Source organism: Mytilus californianus, unplaced genomic scaffold, assembly GCF_021869535.1.
Source record: "Mytilus californianus isolate M0D057914Y unplaced genomic scaffold, xbMytCali1.0.p SCAF_2, whole genome shotgun sequence".
Lineage (NCBI taxonomy): Eukaryota > Metazoa > Mollusca > Bivalvia > Mytilida > Mytilidae > Mytilus > Mytilus californianus.
The window spans coordinates 68,462,656-68,486,932 of NW_026262668.1; the positions used below are offsets into that span (position 1 = coordinate 68,462,656).

General features: G+C 33.2%; 1 long non-coding RNA gene across 1 annotated transcript; it reads right to left on the reverse strand.

Moving 5' to 3' along the window:
- Positions 1-1,715: 1,715 nt before the first annotated feature.
- On the reverse strand, positions 1,716-15,487 carry LOC127728186 (uncharacterized). The gene is made up of 5 exons (XR_007994023.1): positions 15,365-15,487; positions 13,608-13,674; positions 12,788-12,862; positions 5,678-5,847; positions 1,716-1,906 (listed from the first exon to the last, which is right to left on the reverse strand). It is a non-coding gene; the product is annotated as an uncharacterized LOC127728186 (long non-coding RNA).
- Between the last annotated feature and the right edge of the window lie 8,790 nt (positions 15,488-24,277).

Consider the following 24,277-nt stretch of genomic DNA (forward strand, 5'->3'; position numbering starts at 1 on the left):
GGATTTATAGTTTAAAGCTACTATATGCACAGGATTAATTTGTTTTTACAGTTTTGATTTAGAAGAAAAACCGACATGGTTAAAAAATACAAATAATTACACCATTACTAACACAATTCTATATTAATATTCTTGTAATGGTTAGAAAATACATAAAATAACACCGTTACAAACTTAATCCCAATTTTATATTCTATTTTCAGAAATTTACCTGAGACGTCACTTTTTGTGGCGTTGATACATTCGTGTGACGCACAGTTCATAATTCTATTGTGGTGTAAATGAGAGGTGTTCGTTGTTATTCTGTGGTTTACATGTTGTAATGTACTATTATATTATTTATTTTATGTCTCTGTCCTGAGTGTTCTTGCGTTTAGTTCTAATGTATTCCTGTCACGTAATGTTGTCATTTTAGCATTTTGGCTAGCCATAAAACCAGGTTCAATCCACCATTTGATAACAACTGCCATATTCCTGAAATTATCTTAAAATGTCCTGTACCAATTCAGGAATATGGCAGTTGTTATCAAATAGTCCGTTTCTATGTATGCTTCAGTGTTTATGTTGTTCCGTTGTTTTTCTCTTATAGTTGATGTGTTTCCCTCGATTTTGGTTTGTTACCCGGATTTGTTTCAGTTAAATCGATTTATGACCTAATGTTGCCTTCATTTGATAACTCATTTAATGTTTCTTAATATTCTGATGAACTGTAAACAATCCAACGTACAGAGTTGCTATTGTCCTCTATATCAATTGGTATACATTAAAAAAAACATGTGGACTGAGTCTAGACGAGTCGGACATAAAATAACGAATCACTTTATTTGCCATATATGTTTGTAAATCATCTAGGTAAGCTGTCAAAACTAACTGCGTTAGACCGGAAACAGAAATCCAGGGAACAATACATTAATTAGGCAAATCAAAATCAACGTAGCTACAATACAGTTGAAACTTCAGATATACCAAAAAGCTTAGGAAATTAAAGGATACCAATACATGAAAGTGATATCAAAAGGTGCTCTTAAAGAATAGTTCCAACCTCAGGCTATTCTTTTTATGGTCCTTTGGTGATATAGCTCGTAACGTTTCTACGTACTTATACATCCGTGGCTTTCCCATTCTTAGGTTTGAGTGTTCCTAATAAGTTAAATCTAGATGACTTTTTCGGACGCTCTACAGTTATCGAGATTTATTTTCGTATTACTTGCCTTGCATGAACTACACTATTGCGCAGCAACCAAATCGAATTGTTTGCGACTCATTCACTTGATAGTTTCTAGCGATAACATAAGTTTAAGCTAAATATAACCATGAGTAGTCAGTCAAAGTGAATTCTGGAACACACGGTAGTGACCTAATCTATATGGTTAACATTAATATATGAAAGATATTAAGGCGTCATTATGCAGTGCAATGTGTATCCATTAGGGTATGATCGATAACTACTAGTATGTAAAATGGTATTTCATAACAGAAAGTATAAATGAAACATATAACAAAGTTAATAAAATAAATGAAAGAAATTTCCCTCCATGACAACTATTTCCTTTTTCTATCTATAACATTAGTATTTATTGTTTCTGTTATGCACAGTTAACAATTCCATGGTGTACATTTAAGTTTTTCTGTCAGAAATCGACACTATATAGAAAAACTATATAAACGCTTCAAGATATAACCATCTCACAATCTTATGTTTTCATTTTCTTTCACTACCGAATCCAGTCACTACCATTAACAATCTTCAAAACTTGTTTATACTCTGATATCAACGGCAACAAATGGCACTCATGTAGGCCTTTTCAACATCAAGTTTTTTGTCAAGTGCGCAGCCATCAATGATTCCTAGTCAAACTCTTTTTAACCCAACTTGACAACTATAATTTGTCAGTATTTAACTGATCTGCAACAATAATTAAAAAAAATAAAGAGTACTATACTAGAATAATTTAAGGCGTATAAAATAAATAATTCTTGTGTTGTGCTGTCACACAACTTCTAGGTAAGGGGACTGGTTTACCGCTCACAAACATGTTTAACCACGCAAGATTCGTATGTCCCCGTTCCTTAGCCAATAGCCTGTAAATAAGTGATTGTCGTAGATTGCAATTTGCCATATATTTTTTTCGTTTATTGTTTTTAGCTTAAATCAGGTCGTTGGTTTTCTCTTGAATTATTTCACATTTTGTCATACTGTGACCTCTCACAGCTTACTATTAGTTGTTTTGGTCCATTATTGAATGCCGTACGTGACCTGTATTTGCTTTGTCCTTATGGGTAGTTGTCTCATTGGCAATCATATAGTTTATTCTCTCGCTCTCTCTCTATATATATATATATATATATAATAAAAACTATAACACAATTTTCCATACGTTTCGGCCATTATATATATAATTCGTATCAAATTTAGCCCAACAATGTTTGTTCTTCCCTCAGCGGGATTCGAACCTTGCACCACTCGACCACCTAGCCTGTCGGGTGGTCTTGGGCGCTGGACAAGGTACAGGCGGTGTTGCCACGATGTCACAGAAGCATGGGTTCGAATCCCGCTGAGGGAAAAACAAAAATTTGCTAACGCAAATTTAAAGATCTAACATTATTGGGCTAAATTTTAGACGAATTATATATATATTATGATGTTAGCCCTGTATAACCACGTGTTATCCGATGGAGAATGTCTGTCATAAAGTTGTCACATGTTTAGAGGTATATATATATAGTCAAATGCGTTTTGTTAAAATATACTTTTTCACTTTTTTTGTCTTTTGGAAAATGTTGTTGGTGCTGTATTCAGACCCCTCAACCAAGAAATTTGTTTTGCATGCACACGTATAAAAATTGCGGTTTTTATCCAACGCAATCATAGGTTTGAACGTTGTATTCAATTTAGACTTGTTTATATTTTTTCGTTTGGGCTTGTATTTGCCTTCGGGTTTATATGATCCGTTCACCCTATTTCGACTCTTTCAAAATTCAAGAGTCTATCCTAAATTGAGGTAAATTATATGGCCTTCCAAATACCGTTTCGATTCCTACCATCACTGAAGAGACATTAATTGTCGAAATCCGGATATGGTGTACAAATTTTTGCACCTCATGTTTGCGGTATACCATCTTTTCCGCAGGTTTATTGTTTTCTGTTTGGTAATAAATTATTATAAGATCCATTTTGTTACATCTGGTTATCCGTTTATTTGGCAATCGCCAATGGCAGTCAGCAGGGTTTAAGAACATCAGTTGTTGGACCTGCTGGTCAAATGCGTTTTGTTAAAATATACTTTTTCACTTTTTTGGTCTTTTGGAAAATGTTGTTTGTGCTGTATTTAGACTCCTCTACCAAGAAATTTGTTTTGCATGCACACGTATAAAAATTGCGGTTTTTATCAAACGCAATCATAGGATTGAACGTTGTTTTCAATTTAAACTTGTTTATATAAATATATAGATTGCCTAACAATGTAATTTTAACACACTATTTAGTATGTAAATATAAGAATGTTTAAAATATTTACAAAATGATGAAAATAAACGCAATATTTCGCTAGCCTAACTAGCTTTATCAAGCGTGTATCTATCCAGGTGAAATCGGATGTAGATGATAAGAAACTTTTGCAGCTCAATGAGGAATTTTTGAATCCACCAACTCCACACTTTAGAACCTGATGGTCAACTACCAATTTTGTAAAAATCTTGAACTTCATCCAAATTATATATTATTTCCAAGCAGACTGAATGAATTCTGCTTCATACGAGTACAAAAACAAATCGGCCAGTAGGGGTGCACAATTAGTACCCATTGGAATACCGACTGTCTGTTGAAATATAAATAAATCCTCCAAACTCAACAAATATATTGTCGATCAAAAATGAGCATTTTGATAATATCTTCAGTATATTTTCTGGTAGATTCAGTGTGGTTCTTCACAAAATATGAATTATTGTAACCCAAAACAAGAAATTTGTATCTACGACTCCCATTTTTATAGAAAAGGCTCTGTTTAATGAGATGGTGAAGTCGATCTTTCAATTGAGCATGTGGAATAGTAGTGTAAAGAGTAGAAAAATCAAAAGTCTTCATGTTGCTGCAAAATTGCAAAGACTGTGATCGAAGATTAAGCAGTAGATCTTTCGAATCTTTGAGAATCCACATCTGGTTAACACCACTGGTAGAATATATCTCATCACAATATTTTTGAAGCCCATCTTTAACTGTAGAAAGAATAGTAGTCAGTACTTTAGAAAGATGTTTAGTCGAACATTTTGATGAACCAGCTATGTAGCGTTCTTTATATGGAGTTTTGTGAAGTTTAGGTATCCAGTATAATGATGGTAAATTTTCTTCCTTTTCTTTGAAGTTGATACCAAAAGAAAGAAGCACAGATTTGTGATTTTGTAAAATTTCGTCCTTGGTAAATGATGTTAAAGAAAATGTAGGATTACCAGTAGTTCTATTTATTCCAAGCTCTGTTGTGAGACATTGCAAATAATGGTTTTTACATATGAAGACAATATTATCTGCTGGAACAACGACATATTTGTCATGCAAAGAGGATAAAGCATCCACAACATCCGGATTCTTGAAAGGGTTAGTAACTCTTGTGCTCATAGTACATCGTAGTTTTTGAATGCGCTTCTGAATGCATGATAGAATAGCTTTGATCCATTCAGACAAAGTGTCCAGTTCTGGTTCGTCTGGTTCGCGCTTTACCCATTTTCTTGCATAGTCCTCAACTGCATCTATCAGTAACCTGAAGTTCTTTTTCCAGTTGATGGGCTGGGGAATTCTATATTTTGGTCCCTTGGCTAACAACTCTCTTAGTTGTTCATTGGTAACGATGCCAAGGTCGCCAGTAATAACATGACCCGCTGGACTATAATTGTATTGCGACGATGCACATGAGCAATCCGGAGGCTTAGATTTCACATCTTTGAGGTTAAAGGCCTCATATGTAAAATTTACGAAGGGATGATTTCAACTTCACCATTTGGAGATGCGGACGCACGAAATTTAAAAAGTTTTATTTTCATTTACCAGCACTGGGTCGATAGCACTGTTTGGGGACAGTGTGTTGTCAGCCCAGTAGTCAGTGCTTCGGCACTGACATGAGGTATTATATACTTTTCTAGAACTTCCCCGTTATGAAATTACTAAGAATCTTAAGGTTCAACTCCTTTTTCTTGGCTATTCTTGTTATGTCACTTTTGGAAGTATAGCGCCTAATATTTCATAGTGATTATACATAATTGGCTTTCAAATGTTTGGGTTTGAGCGTTCCTGGTGAAAATGAATCAAGTACCGCGGTTCGGACGCACGAAATTTATAAAGTGTAAAAATATCATTTCAAGGACTTTCTACATTTGGCACAATTATCCCTTCCGACAACATCGATTAACACTGGAATCGATTTGATCAAATTTTCATTGTCTATGTTGCTTTACTGATTCTAACTAAGCCCTATATCTATAACTACCTTAAACTTACCTACTTCGAGTGTACGGAATGGTGCAGTAGGCGTAAAAGGCATCGGTTCGAGATGAGGTAGTTTTCAAAAATTTTCACGAATATACTTGATAGGGCTTGATAAGGGATTCTGAGGGTGGCCAACTCAGAAAATAGCTCCGGACACAGAACCCCAAAAGGGATTAGTAGCTCAACATATTATACACTGACCTGTATTGCTGGTCGACATGTGTTTGAATTCGACTGAATGAAACTCTTTTCTTCTTTCTTGGCGTCTGTTAGTTCGAAATTCGTAAATGAACTTATGGAGGAACGACAAAGACAGCATCTTTCCTTTTCACTATTTAAAAGCCATCCACGAGCACAATTTTTATGGAATTCTGGACATAAAATGATAGAATAGTAAATTAAAATAGTCATGATATACTTTTTAAATGTATACATCAATCGAAATAAAATTTTAAATGTCAATTGAGAAAGCATATTACTTTGCAGAAAATGTACAAGGCAAATCAACCTGTATTTATGATAACTATATAATACGAATATTTTAAGGCACAACTTTGAGAATATGCCAAATCGTTTTTAAATATTAAATCGTTAACGCCAAAATTTTTAATTTACAGGAACAATCAGCCATTTTGACTGTTGTTTTAATTAACGCAAATAAGTGGCAAATATTTCATGCTGGACTAGAACAAAACATTTTATAGGTAGGTTTTGAATTATGGTCGATCTGGATGAAGGACGGAAATTTCGACTGCCTTTGGAAAACCCAAGATATCTTTTGGAAACTGACAGAAATATTGCCTTACAACAGGTCACCGACGAACGTTAAACATGCAGAGAGTGTAACATTCTCTCTTTACACAATGATACAATTAAAACGCCTAATTTTGAAAGGACATGGCTGTGTTTTTATACATTCTGCACAACCAAACGGACTTTAGTTGAGTTGTACTGCCAAATGGGAAAAATGTTTGTCATATTGCTATACCCCCAGATAACTCTTTGGGTATTTTAATAGCCAAAACAGCCTGATATATAAAATAGTTGTGACTTATATTGTATAATTACTCTTTATTCTAGAATAACAGTCCTTAATTTCTTAAAATAGTTCACATAGTGATGATACCTTGTACGCCTGTGTAAGAACAAGAAGCTCCCAAGAGCCTGAATCGCTCACCTGGTACAAAATATGCCATTTTTATATTTATTGTTTTCCTTCATTGCAATCAGTTATGTTTGCTTATTTGTTGATCTTATTTAATGGCATTTTTGTAAGTCTAGTATTGATAATCATTTTTACTGTTTACAGTTTAAAGTCTTTTGAAGTTTTTGGGATACGAAAGACGTCATCTAATGGCAATAAATCCTATAACTAGTGTACGTGACAATTTGACCATGTTGGCTGTTCTGTTTTGCTTTTTAAAGTTTCTCTCTTACTTTCATAGTTTTTGACAAAAATGCAAAAAGTGATAAAAATCATCATTCAGAAGAAATAACTTCCATAAGGAGTCGAATGACAATTTCGGTCATAACGACTGATAATAGTTTGTGCTGAAACTACAAAAATGGGGAAAATCATCTGTTAAGGGCAATAACTCCTCTCCGTGTTAATTGACTATTTCGAACATGTTGACTTATTTATAGAGATCTTATTTTGCTGAACATGTTTGCTATATATTGTTGCTCTCTATCTATCTTTGTTTGTGAAAAAAATTTCCTAAATTGGTAAAAATGGTCATTCAAAGGCAATAACACTTTTAAAATATGAGTAGGTTGGCAATTTCGGCCATGTTGACTTAATTGTAGATTTTATTGTGCTTTAGATTTTCGTTAATTATATCTATAATGGCTTCTGCAAAAGATAAAACCATTTTTCAAGAGCAATAACTGCTATAAGCGGTCATTTGACAATTTTGGCCAAGATGATGGTATATATGATGAGTTTATTTACAACCACTGGGTCGATGCCAATGCTGGTGGAGGTTTCCTCCCCGAAGGTATCATCAGCCCAGTAGTCAGCACTTCTGTGTTGATATGAATTATCATTGTTATGGTCAAAATTTAAAAATTAACTGTTTACAAAACATTGAATTTTTCGAAATACAAGGAATGTTCTACCCCATGAAAGACAACCTTAGCTGTATTTGGCAAAACCTTTCGGAATTTTGTGTCCTCAATGCTCTTCAACTTCGTACTTTATTTGGCTTTTTAAATCGTTTTGGTTCGAGCATCACTGATAAATCTTTTGTAGACGAAACGCGCTTCTTTGGTTCAAATTTTAAGCCTGGTATCTCTGATGAGTGTACTTACAGTTTCTGTAAAAAACACAAACAATGACAATAACTCGTATATGGGGTAAACAAAAGTATAAAAAAAATCAAAGGGGAAGTCCATACAAACTGACAAAATCAAACGTTATCAACCAACGGAACGAATGGAAAACAACTTTCATATTATAGACATGGCACAGGCATTTTCCGAAGAAAATGGTTGATTAAACCTGGTTTTATATCTAGCTAAACTTTCTACTTGTATGCCATTTGTTTATAGTTCCGTTTTTTTGACAACATTGGTTGAGCAACCCAAACAGGCATAATAAGTTAATGTGATAATAATTGGGACATTCAAACTCATAAGTCGAAAATAAACTGACAACTTAATGGCAAAAAAATAAAAAGACCAAAAGACAAACATCAATATACAAAACTTAACATAGAAAAACTAAAGATTGTAAACATACATCACAGACATACAACACAACTGACTAAAAAATTCAAACAAACATGTAGTTGATAGTAAATCTGACAAAGACGCCAACAAAAAGGTTTTTTTAGTTGATAGTAAATTGATACAGACGCCAATAAAAAAAATTTGTAGTTGATAGTACAATCCACATATAGTATACACTTTCTCGATAAAGAAATATAAATGCAAGGGGAAAAAATGGAAACAACACTGTAAAATCATTTTGCGTCTAAATCTCACCTCAGGACCCACTTGCATCAGGAACGCCCAAAGTAAAAACCCGATAGCTGGATGTATAAATACCGAGAGTCACGCAAGGAATTATTCTACCAAAAGGAACATAATAGCACGAATACAAATAAAGGGAAAACTGTTTGTAAATACAAATGTACAAAGATACACAACTTCAGTACCAAGAATTCTTCCATGTTGACTTGTATATCATATATTGTTGAACATTTTTACTGTCAAAAGATTATCTCGATCAGCTAGAGTTTTATTCTTTATTCTTTATTGAAAAGGCACTTTACGCCCATATGGGCCAATGGCTTACAAACATTATACATGATATACATATAATACAGTAAAACAATGAAAATAAACAATACAGACACTTTCTACAAAAGGGTAAAAATAATTATTTAAAGGCAATAACTCGTTTTTAGGGTCATTTGACGATTTCTGCCTAATATGATTTAATGTAGATCTTATGGTTGTGGTCGTTTTTATTGTTTAAAAAATCTCTATATTTGTTATAGTTTTGAAGATAATAACCAAAATTTTCCAAATTTGAAAAAAATAATATTTCAGAGACAATAACTCCAAAATTGATTGTCCGATTTTTCTCGAAATTTTGCAAGACCTAGTCCTTGACCTGCTGATCAATCTTATACTATGTCAGATTTTCTGTAACTGCTTTAGTTTTTGAGATATAAGCCCAAAACTTTGAATTTTCCACCTGTTCTATTTTTAGAAACAGTGGCCATGAGTGTGTATGGATCAAATCCCTAGATACAGTTTTTAAACTAGATACCCTAAAGAACATCCAGGTTAAGTTGGGTAACATTTTGGTCTAGTAGTTTCGAGGCGAAGATTTATTAATAGTTTACGAGAACGGACAAATGGACGCCAAGTGATGGCAACAGCTTCATGGCATTTTCGGCAAGGTGAGCTAAAAATCGTACTGGTTTGGGGAATGAACAACAGCTCGTAGTAATCACATGCAACGTTGAATAGAATTTGCGCGTTGCAACTTACGCCGCCGGATACAGTTTTTAAAAGTGCAAAAGATACCAAAGGGATATTCAAACTCATAAGTCGAATACAAACTGACAATGCCATGGCAAAAAACGAAAAACGACGAAAAGACAAACAACAGTACACAAAACACAACATAGAAAACTAAAGACTAAGCAACACGAACCCCACCAAAAACCGGGGTGATCTCGGGTGCGCCATAAGGATGAGCAGATTCTGCTCCACATGTGGTACCCGTCGTAATGCTCATGTAAGTTTAAACCTGGTGATAAGTCTAATTCGGAAGGTCACATTCGAGGAAAGGAGGAAGGGATTGTGGTTACAACAATCTGAACATATCCGTCGTCATCTGTGAAACAGCTTTTCCATAACCAACTCGTGATGGCGTCCGTAAAATTTTCGAAGGGATGATTTTAACTTTACCATTTGGAACTCGTGGTTCAATAGCTTCCTTGCAACCTTTTCTTATGGCATAGCATTTAGTTGCTTATATTGAATTCAGAGTTTACTAGAACCTAAAGAACAGCAGCAAGTAAAAAAGTTAAAATAAATATTCAAACAACAATTCAAAATTTCATACTGTCCTAAATGTCATAAAGTATATAAACTAATTATAGTTCCTAACATTTTTATCGGACCATATAAAGTTTTGACCAAATATCCCGGATTGTTCTGCAACATTATTACTTTCGGAGTAATGTTTAAATGTACGCAATACTTCTCAAATTCACTACGCTCTATTCCTTCATCTTATTAAATGAGCACATCCTATCTTTTAAGAAACAATAATTCGCTTAAACAGTAAAGTGCTCAGTTTGTCTCTGATGCGTACAAGGTATCATTATGTACGAATGATACCTGTACCGCTTTAATTACATACACACGACATGTGTATCTATAATATTTTTTTCATAATGTAAACTCTAATGTAAACTAAAGACAAAAGTTTCTTTAGCCAGATCATTACATTTGGGAGGATAAAAATCAAAACGGGACCTAAGCAGAATAGCTAATAGCGTCATAGTTCATGGTTGTAACTAAGTTTTATTTCAATTCATTACATAATTTTATTTAGTGAAGTTTCAATAAAAATGTATGGTTTAATCATTCAAATGAAGTACCAAAAGCGCATTTTTTTTAGGTGGATGGTATCATCGGCAACTATCAATCCACTTGCAATAGAGTAGCAAAAGTAATATTTGTATTTAGAAATTATAAAATTACTCTTGCTTCATATCAAAGACACGATATATCTAAAAGTGTAGCTCCGCCGCTGCTGTTTGCAGAACATCCACTACCAAATATTTGATGCATTTTTAAGAAAATACAAAATTAAAGAAAGACAAATTCAATATCCACTACACAGTTTATTCCATGTGTATTCACTAATTCTTCCACTCAATGCATTTTTTCATATGCTTTCATTTTACAGTTAGGTATTATTAGTCGATTCTGGAACCCATACATTATGTCAACTTTCCATAATGCAACAGTTCCATAGGAAATGGTTTTATTTTGACGTTAGAATAGCTGTATCAAACTTTAAGCGCAGCTTCATTTTGTTGATTTTATAAATTAAAAATCTGTGTTAGTTTATTTCAAAGGCGGCCAAATTTGTCTCTGTGACAGCCTTAACCATATTTATTCACATTTTTTACCAAATTTATTGTTGTTGCTAATTTTATTTTTAAATAGTCCGATATTTTACATGATTGAGAGCTGCTTGTTAACATCTAAAGGGAATTATTTCGTGAATAATCAGGACGAGAACAAATTAATATTCATACAGAAGGTAGATTCAGCTTCTGCAATGTGAGCCGCCCGAACTGAAGGGCGAGAAATTTTGACTGCCACTGACAAATAAGGGTATGTTGGATAGAAGCGGTAAGTTTGCCTTGTAACTGGTTACATACAGACACCTCAGAGAGTTATTTCAGTCTTCTTTTAACGTGAAGAGAGTTTGGCACACACAATTTTATGCGGCGTCAGATTGTCACACTGGAAGTCCGAGGATGACCATATGTCTATACATCTGTCAACTCTTTGGGTTTTTTTACAATGTAGATATTGTTAAAATATCAGCCGCAAATCAACAATATAAAGCTATTTTGGTAAGTGAAATTTGATTGATTTTGTGTCGAGAAGATGATATCAATAAATTTTAGGCTTTCTGGGTATGATATCTGCGGTTAGTCCTACGTTAAGATTTTTTAAGAGTGAGTGCAGCGAACATATTTATTTAAAATTATGTTGAGCGACTGATACTTTACAATATCTATGAATTAAAAGTTGTTAATTTGTTTATAGCGTTGATTTCAGCTTTTTCTTGACCCGTAACATAGTTCTTTTAAATATTTTTGAACCTTCGCTATTGCTTCGGGTCTAAATTTAATATCGTCCAATCAATACAGTATGGCGTCGTATACTCTATCGTTAATTCAACTTCTCAACTTGACGAACCGTGATCATGGATTATCTGAAGAACTGATATACACATAGAGAAATACGATAATTTAAAATATTTCAGTTTTTGAAAACTGGACTCATTGGACTTAAAATCGGACATTTGCATTTTCTTTGTGTTAAACTCAATGTGCTATCCATTGTGCACAGTTTCACTTTAAATGCAGAATCTGATAACGGTGAAGTCACGTCTAATGGCCTTCCCATCCTTGAATTATTAAATAGGAGTTGAATTTTAAAAAATACCTACATCGACTGACGGGAAATTTTAACCCGTTCCAATTTTGTCTCTTTTAATTTACACGAAAATGTCATTTTTTGTCTTGTAAAACCTGATAGAACTATAAAAAAAAGATGATACGAGATTATACTTTTCATCTTTCTTGATTCCAAAGATGGGCGTGCCACTGACTTGGCAGTATTTTCTCTTTCATAAAACTTGATATTGCATTTTTTTTTCAATCAACCACTTAAATCCGCCCAACAATTCTGCGGGCCTCCTAACCTGGTCCGAAATGTACTAAGGTTATGTTCAATGATAATCAGCGTCTAACCAGTATGAAAAAGAGGGAGATGCATGCATGTACATTTCAAGTTCGTCTATAAAAACTATACACTATACATACCGTGATTACAAAATAAAGTTACTACAGGCTCACTTCTACTATACACTATACATACCGTGATTACAAAATAAAGTTAATACAGGCTCACTTCTACTGTACACTATACATACCGTGATTACAAAATAAAGTTAATACAGGCTCACTTCTACTATACACTATACATACCGTGATTACAAAATAAAGTTAATACAGGCTCACTTCTACTATACACTATACATACCGTGATTACAAAATAAAGTTACTACCGGCTCACTTCTACTGTCCTTCTGCTTTAAACATATTGCGCAGTCCGATCCTTAACAAATAAAAAGAAATCGAACTATATAATTTGTATTACATGTATATATATATTTAAACAATTAGAAAAAAAAAACATAAATTTAAACAAAATAAATCAAAAGAGCAGAACAGTCCAAAAAAACTATACTTTTTTATTCCTGATTATACAAATAGAAACTTAAAATCGTGTGCTTCTTGTCTGTGTCTAAAGTTTCAAATGTTGTTTATACTATGAAATGAACCTTAATGTCTAAATTTTTATTTGCGTTTTCATGTTAAAATACTTTAAAGCCTTATTTTATCAAAGTCTGGTTTAGTTGATTTTATTGTATGTAATATCAGTTGCTGCTATAGTACTGTCTCAGATTTAGGGAATGCTGGATATTCACTTTCTAATTTCACTCAGCTAAATGTTCTTGTGATCGTCTCTAGTTAAGAACCTGTTATCAGATGATCGTTTTTCTGTATCTATTTCTTTCTCATTTTTATTGTAGTTTACTTTAGTTAAACCTACTGTCGTTTCTCGTTTGATGTGCTGATCATCTGTTTGTAAACACTTTTTTAGACTTGCCATTCTTTATGGATCTGTATGCCCACTATTGTAGACCATGCGATGACCTTTAGATGTTCAACCTTCATATAGTGCTTTTATATAATTTTGATAGGTGACCATCTTTTTTTATACAATTTTGTTCTACAGAACTTATTTCCAGCCATTTCGTGTTCATGATAAGTCATTGACTAGAGATATGAATATTTACCACCAAGAATCACAACAGGTTTATATTTATTGCTATCCCAATCATCTGTCTGTTTTCTGTGGAAATCCTGCAATAAATTAATACATTAACGATTGTACCACCACCTGATAAATATATTTCAAATACATTTCTGATATACCTTGATCACTTTGTCTTTATTTTTCTACTTATTTCCCTGTCTTTACGCGCCAGTTTTTGAAAGATTTTTTGATTGATTTAAAGTTATCTTAGTTGAAACATATTTTATTTGAAAAGGAAGCAAAAGGGATTGGACACAAGTTATAACAACATTAGTGACGTTCTCTCCCTGAAAAATTTAAAGTTATCCGTTTTCAGTGTTTTAGTGTACCTTTTTCGGTAAACATTATCATATTCCGTACGTTTCTTTCTGTACAATGTGCACAATTTAATGAGAAATTAAACAAATTCGAGGTATGGTCAACTCTTGTCATCATTTTGGCGCGCAATATAACTTATTTCTCCATTTATCTAGAACGGTGGTGGAAAATATAACATCTCAGAATAGAAAATAGTTAATTTATAATGTGTTTTTATATTCTTCAATTTCATACAAATAACAAATAAATAATGAGAAATCCTACATTTTTTTTCTGTCTGTAGCTGGATCGTTACCGTACCGAATATTAGATACTATCGAGACCAAACTTTTAAGCCGTGGCACTTTAGGCACAGTGCACACGTATTCATAAAGTAAACATTTAAACGGGATTGCACATCCTAATTTTTTACGGAGTGGTGCTTACCGAGTCCGGAAATTTAGAAACGATTGAACTTATCGATCCTTTAAATAAACTTATTTTAAAAGGTTACCAATTCAACACTGTAATTAGATCTTTGAATATTGTTTTTATTTGTATTAATGTTGATTTTGTTATCAGTAAATTAAAATCAAACTAAATATTATTTTTGTATACATATGCACATTCATGGCTCTACAATCTGTCGATACCTGTATCTTGGCATTGCACAAGGTCATGTTTTTCTCGGACTGTTAATGACGTCTTTACACTAAATCCATTGGATGTTGGATGTGTACTGATTGATATTTTAGTCTTAGGTGCATGTTTTTTTTTATTAGTTGTTATTGGCTCTGAACTAACTGTCAGTAACTGCGAGTACTCTCAGATCTGTACTTAGTGTCTTTTTGTTGTGGGATGTATAAGTAACCTGCCACGTCCACTCTGTGTTTTTGTTAGATGTATTTCTATTTGTATCCATCTGATGAGTTAAGCCTTTTTCAACTGATTTTTATAGTTTGTTCTTATGTTGTACTGTTTCACCACTGTCCCAGGTTAGGGGGAGGGTTGGCGCCTTCAAACTAGTTCAACCCCGCCACATTCTGTATGTGCCTGTCCCAAGTCAGGAGCCTGTAATTCAGTGGTTGTCGTTTGTTGCTGTGTAACATATTTGTTTTTCGTTCATTATTTTGTACATAAATTAGGCCGTTAGTTTTCTCGTTTGAATTGTTTTACATTTGTCATTTGGGGCCTTTTATAGCTGACTATGCAGTATGGGCTTTGCTCATTCTTGAAGGCCGTACGGTGAACTATAGGTATTAATTTCTGTGTCATTTGGTCTCTTGTGGAGAGTTGCCTCATTGCCAATCATACCACATCGTCTTATTTTTATATCTATCGATTAGACTTTAGGGAAATTTGGAATTTAGCCCCTAAATGACAAAAAAAAACTAATTTACATTTATATTGTCATGAGCATTGGTCTGTTTATGTTCTCACCTGATATTGCAAATAGAAATATACGACCGATAATCCGAAAAAAACGCAGCCAGTGCCAAGTCCAATGGAAACTTTAACTATATACTCTATTGTAAATTTCTCATTTTTAGTTCTGAAATATAGGACATGATTGTTAGAGGAATAAGCTTTCAGTAATAATTCCATGGTTGTTGTTTCTTTGAATAGGTTCACATAACAGTGATCCGTATATGTCACATTGCTACACAACATTTTCAAGAACATCGAATCTGAAGAAATTAAAAATTGTATGGGTGAATGGGATTTTTAATACATTTCAGACCAATAATGGTGTTATTACTGTTGAAGTATATCCTCACATGAGTGTACTATATAAAATTATTCACAATAAAATATGACAAAGTTTGTAAAATTTAGACATTAGATAATTTTGTATTGTTAATGTTACTTATTTCTACACTTTTCTATAACTATTGATTATTACTGACTATTTCTAAGTAGCTTTAGATTAGTTGGGTATAGTGTGTGCAATCTTGGCCAGACATGACTTGACTCTTGCATGGACTTTGTTAAAGGACGTAACTGATCTGAAGACTGCAGATCAAAATTTGGATTTCTCAGTTCAAAACATTACTGGTTATGAACAGTTCTTTTAAATACTAATGGGACAATCAAAATCCATAATTCAAAGAAAAGTAGACAGCACCATTGTAAAAAGTAAAAACAGACGAATAGACAAAAAAGACAGTTCACAAACAATATACAAACATTTATTTTAGCAGCAGGAATCCCACTTAAGGTTCATCATAACAAATGGACAAAAATGGCTGTATTTACACCTCAAAAACTACTCTGTGTACAGACTTACCTGTCCAGTTTGGAAAGTTTTAAGGCCTGGCATCCACTAGATATATAAAAGTTAAATGCATTTGGTGTTTCAGAAAGATGAAATCTTTTTTGGATTTTGATGGCCATTTTTTTTCCTTTCTGCAGAAGGTGTAAAAATGAACTAAGTTGGGATAAAACTTTGAGATGCTCCCTCTCAGGTAAAAACTGTATTGTATTGTATTGATTGTCCTTGATTGACACGGACAATAGACAGACAATAGGTATCTACACAATTATAGGTGAGTTAAAGGGTTTAACTGAGTGGACAGTATCAAAGCAATTCAGGTGTTTGTTTATTTTTACACCTTCTGCAGAAAGGAAAAAAAATGCCCATCAAAATCCTAAAGTGATTATATCTTTCTGAAACAAAAAATGCATTTAACTTTTATATATCTAGTGGATGCCAGGCCTTAAAACTTTCCAAACTGGACAGGTAAGTCTGTACACAGAGTAGTTTTTAAGGTGTAAATACAGCCATTTTTGTCCATTTGTTATGATGAACCTTAAAACAGGGATTGAGATAGTGTGCTCTGGAAGAGTAAACAGGTCCTACCAATAAGTGTTTTTTCTTCTAAAAGAAGAATTGCAACAAACACATCAGATCTAACATCACGAGATTGACCATAAAAATGTACAAGTAATAGCTTTTCAAAAAAAGGCTAGCCGTCTCTTAGCTGATGAAAATGGAAAGTGTCCTCGCTTTGTAGATTAATTCATTCAGAATAGTCTTGCATATCAATCAACAAATTTTACCACTCACGTGAGGTCACACGTTATGAAGTAGTATATCGTTTAACGTTGTGTGTGTTTACAAAACTCCAGAAGATTCGGCTATTTATAGATAAAAGTTACCTGTGTACCAAATCAAATATTTATTATTCCAATCATGGTCCCACAGAGGGCATTTACAATTAACAATTATGATAGTAGAAGCAACAAACATCAGACATTGTACAGTATATAACGTGACAGATATTATAATAGACAATGAAAATAGTATTAATAACAAAAATACATTAAAAGTACTCTTGAGTACTTTTTTTTTTCCTTCCTTCCTTATGTCCAGCAGTGTAAAAATAAAAAAAAAGTATTAATAATAAAGTTTGATCAACCTTTATAACTTATTATCTATAAAGATGGAAATTTGTTCATCTGCAGGAGACACCAAGGGACGGTGCTCTAGGATATACTGTTGATTGCGATAGGCAATAACAGCAATCCTCCCCGTGTCAGAAGCAGATGAACAAAATAAATAGAGAAACTGAATCCGGTCAATTAACAAATAATTATTATTATTTTTTTTTTTTTTTAAATAACAACAATTATTAATTATGCGAAACATGTCATATAAATCTGCTATGTGCAGTGTTTAACCAGGAATATACACAACTCTTTTAATACAGTTAAGTTCTCACAAGACAACAGCCATAGCAATTTCTCTTGGGAATTTAAGTTAATGAAATTGTGACATGATTCCGAAATAATCAATGTACCAATCTCATGAATATGCATGATTAATGACCAGGCAAAATCTTATTGCTAAAATAGAGAGGACAAATCCGATACTCTACGGGATTGAAAGACATTTACTAGGTTTGGATTGTCCTAACCAATCAACAAACTTTGATTATTCACGTCTCGTAATATCTTCCAATCAGGTAGTAAGAGGCATTCACGCACTGACTGTCCATCGTTCAATTCTTACTGTTGTTGATAGCAAAGATTGACAGCAAATATTTGCAATTAGAAAATATTTATTCAGTCGAAATGTTTAGTTTCATAAAAGAAACTATAATAATATACACCACATTTATAATGTATTGCAGTCTAAGCAATCTGGTAATGTGGAGATAGATTTTTTATGGCCCCACAACAAAGTTGTCGGGCCCATATAATTTTACCCTTGTCCGTCATTCCGTCATTCAGCAACGAACAGATATACTGGCTTTTTTTTTCTAAACGCCTTCACATATTGAGCTGATTTTTAGTATGTGAGTCTACTATGATAAGTTACAGATTAGGTTTACGTCTGGTTCCGCTTCACTGATTTGTTCCCGAAATTACGGGCTTTGGACTGAAAATTTCGTGAAAATAACAGTAATACGGACTTTCATTCTCAAATTTCTACTCCTAAAAAAATGGCTTCAAGCTTTTTATGCAGGCGGGGACATTCGTGTCGTTCCGACACATCTAGTGTTTAATTGTATGCAAAATGGTCCGATATTAATGGTACAAATAGAATGTTTCCCCTTTATTGAACTTTATTTTGCTTTGCAAATTGATATGGAATCAAATAATGTAAACATGAAAATGAATAAATTTAGACAACAGATTACAGATGGTCAACAGAGAATTGGTTTAAAGATTTAAATCTTATACTAAATAAACATGTTCCGTTATATCAGAAATAATAGATGTACGTATATTAACAAGATCAACCATTTCCAATAATGGCTAACATAACATGAAACAACACTCAGGCTGTCCTGTCTGTCAAATCTCAAGTTGGATGGAGAAATAAAAATTATATGTTGGTCCCTAAATTAGAATAATTTGTTAATTATGCATTTTCACTTGATAAACATTCATTCTTAAAATGTGTCCGGATTTTATATATAGTGTAATAAAATAAATTCAATCTTACCTTATCTTCGAAATCATACATGTACACATAATTAAAACAATCAAAGATATTATTAGCCCTAGTGCAACTAGTATATCCCAACATGCTTTGTACTTAGCCATAGGTAATAATTTGGATCTAAACGCTTGTCTTTCCTCCTTTCAATCGCGATGACACACATAGATAACAAAATTTAAATTCTTATCAAAAATACACAGCATACTTTCTACCTATCTTCTATATGATAAAAATGTTGTGAAAAAAAGTTACTAACCTAAAGCCTCTATCAGGAAATATCTCATTTCAACGGAAGCGATATCAAGAGTAGAAGGCTTAAAGCATTAAATTGTAGAAGAAAGTATATAACAAAAGACGACCTATAACATTTTTAAGTTGCAAATATTTTTTATAATTTTAAAACTTTAACATAAATAAACTCAACTCAAATTCTTTTTAGTTTTAATACTCTCGACTCATCTGTTCAAATCTTCTACTTTCCTTTACTAAGTCTCCTAACATCATTTATACCCATGGGGATAATTTTCTGCAGGAAAGTGTCCAAATGGGTCTACCTTTGAAGGCTCTATGGGGAGCAAATTTATACGGGATATTCATATCTCAAAGTCAAAAAAGTATAAGTAGATCCTTATTTTAACACTAAATCCGTTCGATGTGTACTAATTGGCGAGCTGTAATTCATTGGTTGTTTTTTTCAAGTACGTCATATTGTTTTTCGTTAACTGTTTAATTAAATCAGGCCTTTGATTTACTCGTTTGAATATGTTTTACATTGTGTCATGTTGTGGGCTTTTCATAGCTGACTATAAGGTATGGGTTTTGTTCATTGTCGAAGGCCGTATGGTGACCTATAGTTGCTTACATCCGCGTCATTTAGACTGGTAGATAGTTGTCTCATAGGCATTCATACCACATTATATTTATAGTGTATGATTTCTAAAAAAAAGTCGTCCTGAACATACATGAAATATTTGCCACCGGACGTTAAGCAACCAACAATCAATCAATCTAAAAAAAAAGTAATGAATTCAACTTACGCATAATATTGGTTAGATATATAACGACTTCATAATATTAGTTCCAGGTTCAAAAGATTTTCTTCTCCTTGTTTATATAACATATTTCTCTGGTTAAGAAATAAAGCAGGTATTCAAATTCCTTAATATCTATATATTATTTTCACATTTTAGAGACAGCAGGCGTACTTCGCCTGGAAATCTTTTCTAACCCGAACTGACATATAACATAAGTTAACTTTTTCTTGTCTGTATCTTTATAAATAAAGAACATGAATTCGTTAATTTTTTCTGAATGTTGCCACATCACTATAATTATTTCGTCTCCAACAAAACTTTCCCCTAGAAAATCAACGCTTAAAAATGTTACTGGGTACCAGCACATATCACCACTGAAATGCACCAGTTTCTTGTCTATGCTTGCTGTTGTTACACAGTCCATACAAGATTTGACGTAAAGAGAATAGTTTGCATGATGATTTGAGTCAAGATCACTGTATCGTACAATCGTCCTGTATTCGAAAACTTCCGTTGGTTGTTCTGGCAATGGCATTTTCGACAGTTCAGACGGTATCCCTTGTATATGGGAGTTCTTATTCAAGTACCATTCAGGATTGTTTACCGGTCGTCGGGTCTTATTATCGATAAAAACCAATTTCAAGAACCTTTCCACCAAAAGTTGTCCTGATATGGCATCAAATAGTTTTGATATGAGAGGAACTGACGTTCGTCCCAGCTCTCCCAACTCTATGGTTATTCGGAATTCCACGTCAGGCCTGTACGTGTAATTATACAAAGATGGATGTAATTTCATGACTTCCTTTATGATAACACTTGAAACATGTGAAGATTTCAGGCTACAAAAATCCATGAAGTTTTCACGTTTCTGTACTAGGTCTTCTGCTCCATCTAAGAACAATGAAACATTCCATATACTCCATTTTCCTGAAAATAATTGATTTCAAGTTTCATTACAGTGAACAATATTTAAGATTTATTTAATTCCAATGAAAAAAGTGTCATGTTTACACCCCTTGCTTTATAATGTGTATAATGTGTACAATGTGCCTGTCTTAAGTCAGGAAGCTCATCAGTAGTTGTCTTAAGTTGTATTTGAATTTGTTTGTCTTTGAAAGTGTCTTAAATTTTTACTTACAACTTTTCTAGAATTGGAGCTTTTCATTTTATATTAGCACTTCTCTCTCCCTTGTTAAAGACCGTGTGTTCACCTATGCTGATTTGTGGTGATTTTTGTCGTTAGGTTGCTGTCTCATTGATATTTACCCCACAAATTTTATTCCTAAGAGCAGCAGAACCTAGGTTTATAAAATTAAAATTCTTAATTGATTTTGACACATTGGTTGTTTTGTGTCTGTGGAGAATATTAATAAAAGAAAATATTGAGTATATACCAATGAAACAGCAACCTAACGGAACAAAATATAACCAAAATACATTTAGAGGGCAACATGCACTCTTCAACAAAAGACAACTTTATATACAATTTCTCAAGCTCTCGTCCCGTGTCTAAAAAATGAATAAACCAACCAGAAGCTGTAAAAAATCTTCCATTAATTTTAAGTTTTTCAAATACTAGTAACAAAAACAAATACCCATTAAGATATGACATAAGACAATCACTAACGGGGTTCCTGACTGGACAGACACATAGATATAAAGTGGAGTTTAATTAAGTGAATCTTAAAGTGTTATATTTCCACCTTTTATAAAGATGGATATAGCTATATATTAGATATCCAAGTGCAAGGGTCCATCTCCCTATACAACTATGATACGAGATTTCTACACCCTGCAAGTTTTTGTCAGAACTACACTGTTATATCTCCACACTCCCATTGGATTATAATAGCTTATTCATCTAGTTAGTTCAGAGAAAAATATTTCTTATAGTGTTGTATCTCCACTATTTACTGTAATTAACCGCAGGCACTTGTCTCAGAATTTTTTTTTCTATATACCTTAATATAAGAAAAAAAAATTCTGAGACAAGTGTAATTAACCTATGTTCAAATGTCGTAAATCGATTAGAGGTAACAAACAAAAACTGAGGCAATCGTATAAACTCCAAAAAGAGCGGAACCGGGTGTGTCAACAGGGTAAGCGCCTCCTGCTATGCATGCATCACCCGCCATGCAAATTCACACTCAGTCAAAATGTCGCCATCGATAATAGGTTTTGTTCATGTTAGATATATTTAAAGTGAACTCCCTGAGGTAAATTTCTGCAGTATTTGTGAAAGCAAAATATTAATTTTGTTATTAAATGGAATTAAGACAACACTGCTTTGAAACGTAGTTATTTATTCTGCTTTATGCAAGTCACCTAGCAGGGGCGCACAACTAGTACTCCTTTGGAATACCGAATGTCTGTTGGATTATCAATCCAACAAAGATATTGTCGATCAAAAAGTCCAGCATTTTATATAATTCCTTTAATCTCTGATAATGATTTTGTTCCGTATTGATGGCCTCGTTGTGACTTTGATATAAAGAGCAGCAATAAAGCGAGGTTCATTTTGCTTTTGGATTTGTTATGTTGGTGTAAGAATTTTAATAAAATTTGTCATATTCACAATGCCAGAATCATTGAAGATTTGCATCGAATGTATTTATTTGTATAAACTATCATTTCCAGGATTTATATTTAGGGTAGATTACAAGTTTGTTATACGTGAAAAAAAAACACAAAATAATATATCGCATGCAAATTTACGGCTAGTAAGCCCAGTCAGGATTCTACTTCGTCAAAATTATCTCCAAATTACGCCACCTAATTTTTATAATCTTTAAAATGGAAGCCATTGTAGTGATGACGCGCTGTCAATTTAGCTCTTGAAAACCGATAAATTTATCCACATAGCATCATTACGATCCTTATATGCCATTTGTATTTTAAAAGAAAAATGTATCTACTAGCTATTTAGCATCAATTTATGTAGTTTTATGCATTTGGCCAACTTAAAACTATTGTTTGATCGGTTGTCAGGGGGAATTTTCGAAAGTTCAAAAATATTTTAAAAAATTCGAATAAATAATTCGTGGAAGGGCAGACTAAAAGTTTTCAGAGGTTGAAAACTAATTACCCTAGATAACACACACAAAAAATGAAGTTTTTTAGAAGTTATGCATTTTTAAGATCCACTTGAAAAGTCTGTCGTCAAGTACTTTTAGTAAAAAATTGTTATTTGAACACACCTACTCTGTTGTTATGACTCATTAGAAAGGTATTTCACTTGACCATATATTTCACTTTTTAGTACTGTAAATTTTTAATGTTATTATATCAACCTAGAGCCTAAATGTATAAAAATAACAGAATCTGAAGCGAGATGATGTATCAAATATTTTTCTTTTATACGTTTTCAAGACAGAATAGTCAACTCAAACACGCCTAAACATAAAAAGGTGTACTCGACTTTCTTTTCGATGAAATTATTGCCCATTTTGGGGATTATTTCCCAAAAAACTGTCACCGGGGGCAGAGATGCAAACTATTGCTTTAAAAAGATCAATCTATTATCTTTCTTTGGAATTTTTTTCGGCGGAATTTATGCTTATGCCCAAAAAAGATCCACATGTATTTACACCTACCACAATCGACTGTTTTCTGAAAATTTGACTATAATTTAAAAGTTTACAAATATCTCGAAGCTCCATAATATAATTTAAGTAAAAACACATACATAAGATACATAAAATCCTAAATTAGGCACATTCATTAAACTTTTAAAGCCCATAGAAACAGATGTAAACAATTCAAACTTACCAACTTGGCCGTTTTTACCTTCTCTAACAAAGAGTTCCATTTCATTTGTTTAATTTCAACTGGGTTTCCGCCTGAGCCGGTGGGGTAAAATCAGCTAGCCATAGCTCGTTAGTGCAGCGAAATAGTACTCCTGCATTAGTACTATGTATTTGTTATTTTCGTCACAATTCTATATAGATATAAGAAGATGTGGTATGAGTGCCAATGAGACAACTCTCCATCCAAGTCACAATTTGTAAAAGTAAACCATTATAGGTCAAAGTACAGCCTTCAACACGGAGCCTTGGCTCACACCGAACAGCAAGCTATAAAGGGCCCCAAAAATGACTAGTGTAAAACCATTCAAACAGGAAAACCAACGGTCTAATCTATATAAAAAACGGGAAACGGTAACACTTATGAACCAAATCAACAAACGACAACCACTGAACATCAGGTTCCTGACTATGCTTAGATAATGTATTATTGGATCAGAGCTATGGTGCGAATTAATCAAATTGGCATACAAACACAAATAGTGAGATATCCCTCCCCTGTCCTTTAAAAGTGTGTTACATGATATCAATTTGTGTCTAAATATAAAAATAAGAAGATATGGCATGA